A 6,230-nucleotide genomic window follows, 5' to 3' on the forward strand; every position below is an offset into this window, starting at 1 on the left:
GAATCTCTTTCAAGACTTACGCACAAATTAAAGATAAAATCTAAAAATGCGTTTGGTTTGTATTTTAATTTTATATTTTTTATTTTTAATATATTTTGATTTTTTAAATGTTGTAAAAAGAATATAATAATTTTTTATTTTTAATATTTTTATAAAATTTAAAAAATAGAAAATATTGAAACATTAAAAACACAATCTAAACACATAAATAGTAAAAAAATATTATATTTCATATTTTTGCTATTTTTTTAACAAAATTTTAAAATAAAAAAATCAAAATGCAAATAAAAAGCAACCTTAGCTTTTTTTGAGAATTTACATACTTTTCTTTTAAAGAGACTGTGCCATTTAAACTATAACTCGTTGATTTAGTTTATATTTTTACTTGTTTTGAATATTTAATTTAAAATTAATATATTTTTAATTTAGTTAAAAGATTGGACTTTTTATTTATTGATTTATGATTACATTTTCTCTCAACCTAATATGAAATATATAAATACTATTATTAAACTATTGTAGCATTTGTGATAAAATATAAAATGCACAAATAAAATTAAATAAATTATTTTTTTAATGAGGTAAAGTAAGTTTATGTAATTTTATCTTTTTTTTATATTTTGATTTACTTCATTCTTCTTATTTTAGTATTTTGAATTTGTATAAATTTTTGACCTAAGGTTAGTCCGACCTTGTTTTCAAGATGTGATTTGATTATAGAAAACAGAAAAAATAATGTGCCTGATGCTATTATTTTTGGGTTTTTTAAAAAGTTTATGTACAAATTATATGAATCAAATTCAGAAATCTACCGTCTTCGGAATATTTTTGTTCGCTAGATCCCAATTCTTCTCATATTGCAATTTCTTGTGTGCTTAGTTTTTTTTATTTTATAATAATATAAAAATATAGTCTATTTACATAAAAAAATTCTTTACACATTAAAATTAATTACTATATATTTATATATAAATATATATAATTTAATTTATTTTTAATATATATTTTATATTTTAACATAGATTCGTAATTTAATTTATTTTATATATTATATTAGAAATTAATATATGTATTAATTTTTTTTAATTAAAATATTTATTTTTAAAATTATTGAAGACTAATTTAAATAATTATTCTATAAAAAATAAATTGAAACTAATTTATCTGTTAAAATAAAATTTTGTAAATATTTTCATATATTAATTTTTATCAAAAATTAAAATATCCACTTTTAAAATTTTTGACACTGATTTAATCTTCATATTTACTTATCACTGATCCACTCATCAACATTACAGTTGGCTCTGTTACTCAATATTTACACATGTTCTCCCACATAAAATCCTAGCAGACATAATTCTATTTGTATTTGTATTACTATCACTATTATTATTATTATTATTATTATTATTATTATTATTATTATAACGATAAATATTACAATAAAAATAAAAATATAACTAAATATTAGGAATGAAAAAGTACAAGAGAGATTAAAGAATTCGAAATTTATTTATTGTTCACTTTACAACAAAATAAAAGCCAATGAAAATTAAAAACTAATAAAAATATTTAGTTTATTATCCAATTCATAATTTAAATTTTTTTATAAGAGATGAATTAACATTTTTTAATATGTGCTAGTTCACAATAACTATATTATAAATATTTTATATATTTATCATTTATGTATCGCGATATGCATGACAAAGTAGGTTGAATTAAATAAATTTTTTGTATGACTTCATATTTTATATATATATATATATATATATATATATATATATATATATATATATATATAATATGAATATTTTTTTTTTCATTACTCAGCATTGCATCAAAGAGGAACAAAATCTTTATATTCACTTATCTCATATATTATCAACATTATAGTTGGCTCTACAAATAAAAAAAATTAATCAATTTTTATTTTATTAATAATTTTTTTAAAATTTGAATAATTTAAAAAATTTAATATTTTTTAAAGTTTACATAATTTTATCAAAATAATCTTATTTTTCTGAAGATAATAGTATAAGGTTCATAAACAAAAATAATAGTTTATTCATAAACAAAAACCAAGGAAAACAATCAGCAACAAATTAATACACTTTTCTCAACAACCTTTTCTATTATTTTGCACCCATTTATTCGCATATTCCCTATTCCCATTACAGTTCTTATTGGCATAACTTCTCAAAGATCTCATTATTTAAAAAAAAATCCCATGATTGGATCGTATGCTACTTTAAAATTTTGTTATAATCATGTGAAAGTAATTATCCCCAACAAACTATAACTTAAATGGTATAATATTTTATATTTAACTTAATAATCCTATTTAACATATTCCTTTGGGTGAACTTCAAGTTATTTATATTTTTATTTGTTATAATATTTAATTTAATTTTAATTTAGTTAAAAGATTGAATTTTATATTTATAGATTTATAATTAAATTTTTTCTCGACTTAATGTAAACTCTATATAAATACTATTTATCAAATTATTGTAGCATTTGTGACAAAATATAAAATGCATAAATAAAATTGAATGAGTCAATTTTTTTTATGAGGTAAAGTGATTTTTTTATTTTTTGAATTATAATTCAAATAGTATAGTTTTTTCATACTCATTTAAAAAGTCGCGAGTTCGAGTCTCTATATTATTAAACACAATTATCGTATGGTTGTTGAAATGCACACTGTTGGAACATGGACATGGGTAAATATTGAGATAGATTATCCCAAGAATTTGACAAATGTGTTCAGACATCTTACTTATTTTAATGGGACACTTTATTGGATTGGTAGAGATGATAAAAATGCCTCAATATGGGCTTTCAATTTTGATACGGAACAGTTCCAATTCTTTTCTACCACGCCACGCCCAAAGATCAAGGTAAATGCGCCATATTAGAATTCAAGGGTTCTCTTTACTTCATGTATTTTAATGAATTGCTTGTCTTAATGTGGATGATGGAAAGACATGGAATTGGAGAATCTTAGACTTTCATCTTCCAGCATTCTATAACCACATTTCAATCACCTAATTGCATGGGCTATGGTGATGGTGAAAATCAAGATTTTAGGATTTTTGCGGCTCCTTGTAAGATTTCAAGGTTTATGGCAAATTTCAAATGCTTAGCCATGTTCCTACTCTTATTCCACTGAAGAATATTATTATTGAAGATCATGTGGAGGTGCAAAATATTTAGTCATTGGATAATGTAAATTGAATTCTACTTTTTGATAGTTGTAGAAAAAAAACTTTTATTTCAAATTTTTGTAGTTTAATTATTCTGTTGGTCTTTATAGTTCATAAAATTTTTAATTAGGCCCCTATATTTTTTTCTTTTAATTGAGTTCTTGCACCAAATTTTTTTTTAAATTGGGTCCCTACACTTAATTGAAAAAAAAAATTAATGAAGGGATTCAATTAAAAAGAAAAAAAGTATAAGAACCTAATTGAAAATTTCACAAAATTATAGGAATCAACAGACTAATTAAACCAACTTTTTTTATTAATAGCAAATTTAGGCTTAATTGTTTTAGATTCATATTATAATGCTCACATATTATTTGATTGCTTAGTTATTGTCTCTAGCTACTCAATAGTGTTTGCTAGGAGTGTTCATGGATCGGGTAAAATCGGGTTTGATGTGATCCAGATCTGACTCGAAATATATGTAGGGTCTATTTGTTAGACACGAATCACATCCTAGACCCGATGAAACCTATACATTTTCAGGTCACGATTATACCGGTAAAAACTAGGTGAAAACCGGACCGTAACATTACATTACCTTGATACCTTCTTGTAAGCTAGCATGTGAAAATATCCAAATTTCCAAAACTCTAACCATTATTTGACATGGTAAAATTCACTTAGAAAAATATAACAAGAATCAATCCTTCTCTAAAATTAAATCATAACCATAATCAATACTAATATTATCTAATAACACCAAATTTTTAAATAAATACAAATAAGACAATATTATGCCATTAGTCTAAAGTCTTATACATTTTAAATATAAAATATTAACTTATAGTCTTATAATGACTAATAACACAAAATATTAAAGTTTACAATACTTAAATTTCACATAAAAATAGCCACTATCAATCACTAATAACACAAAATATTAATTATGTACAATGACCGGGCCACTGGGCCGAGTTCTAGTGACCCGAGCTATGGTCCGGACCCGACTCGAAATAATGACCGGATCTGTTTTTGAGGCCCTTATCCGACCCTAAACTCGATGAAATCACACCAAATTAGCCCATAAAATATTCGGAGTCGGACCGGACCATGTACACCCGTAGTGTTTGCAAAACTGTTAGCAAAATTCTTTTTTCTAAATTATTATAATTTGAAATATAATTTAAATTAACTCAATTTAATTTATAATCATATTATGGTACAACTAGGTATCTATCATAGTTTGTAAAAATATTTTTAAATTAATTTTGATTAAATAATATTATTTAAATTAAAAAGTTGATTAAAAACTGAAATTTAAAAAACAAATAGTATTTTTGTGTCCAATTTTCCAATTGGGCCGGCTGTCTTCCATTTGGTCCAGCGATTTCAGAGTGCTCTTCTTGTATGATTGGAATCCAATGTGTAGAGTATCATTCATGTTGTAAATTGAAGAATTATTTAAAGACCAAAAAGAAAGGAATTATTTCACTGACCTAGAGAAACATTTTTGTAGGTAAATATTACACCTTAGAAAAAGGTAAATATTGGTTTCTTTTATGTAATTAAACTAAATGGATCAAAGCATACAACATAAATTTCAATTTCAAGCAGCTTTTAAAAATACTTGGAAGAAAAAGTCTAAGAAAAATGAGAAATCTCACACCATTAAAAATATCATTGATTTACAGATCACAAAAGTTGCTGCACTCCTCGTACTTGAAACTGATGCTTGATTAGGTAAGTATGAAATAATTTTGTGGTGGTCATAGAAAATCCAGAAAATGTTGCTGTCTCTGCTGGGATGCAGTAATGGTAGAGTTGCCAGTAAGGTGCTGCACTAGAGCCATAAACTCTTGAGGCTTCACGTGAATCACCTTCGGAGACCTCAAATGCACTATCACCGGCAGCTTCTTCTTCTTCATCTTCTTCATGTTGTTCACTACTAGGCCTGCAGGCTTTGGACCCTGCAACTGCACCTCCCTTCTTCTTACTTCTACACGTGATGTCTCCATGATCATATTCCCACTACTTTGAGAATTTGACATTGGTGGTATTGGTATTTATATATGAGGACTTGAGGAGAGAGTATAATATACTAGTAGCAGCAGTAGTATATATGTATGCTAGTTTGAATTTGTCTAATATGAATTAACCAATAATAATATTTTATCTTATTGCCGTCCTCTGTTGAAATTTGCAGGCTGTCTCCTCTGACTCGGCATGCCTTCTCCCAGTTCACATAGTTAGTCTTGGTCAAAGTCTCTTTAATTTAATTGGCGAATAATATTCATCATTAAGTCAAAATTTTCAAAAAGAGCAACCTTTCTCTTTGCTTTTGTCTTTTTTTTTTTTCTCTTTGGCCAACAATTTAACCATGTTTCAATTTAGACAAAGTATTATAAAATAAAGTTCACCTGTTTATTTTTTTTTAAATTAGGAGTAACACTCAAATCAAAATTTTTAAACAAAAATAAAAAAATTATATTATTTAAATTATAATTTATTAACAAATTCATCTGTTATTTATTATAAATAATTATAATAAGAATGTTTGACTTTTATATATTAATTTAATACTCACCGTATTACACTATTTGTTTTATTTGCAAAACTAGTCCTGGAAATGTTGACTTTTTACAAACTCAATTAGACTATAATTCTATAAAATATAGATATACACAAAACACAGAGTCACACACACATTGACAAACGAGTTTGTTTAAACTAGTTGGTCTAGTTCACAAAGCACCACCATGGACGATCTTGTTTAATTTGGTCAAGCCTCTCCCTTGTTATTTTGTTTAGGACTTATCCATTAATTTTTTTTTTTTTTGTCTTGATTGGATTTGGAGCATTCAGCTCGTTTGATCCATGTGTTTGGTTTATGATGAGGTACTGGTTTCCAACCTCCTCATAATTTTCATTATCATTAGAATTTTGGTGAGTTTTAATTAAAATAGTGAGAATCGGATCGAATCATTGAATTAGTCAAATGACTTATTTGATAATTTAATAGTC

Source organism: Arachis hypogaea, chromosome 10 (genome assembly GCF_003086295.3).
Source record: "Arachis hypogaea cultivar Tifrunner chromosome 10, arahy.Tifrunner.gnm2.J5K5, whole genome shotgun sequence".
In the NCBI taxonomy this organism is placed as follows: Eukaryota; Viridiplantae; Streptophyta; class Magnoliopsida; order Fabales; family Fabaceae; genus Arachis; species Arachis hypogaea.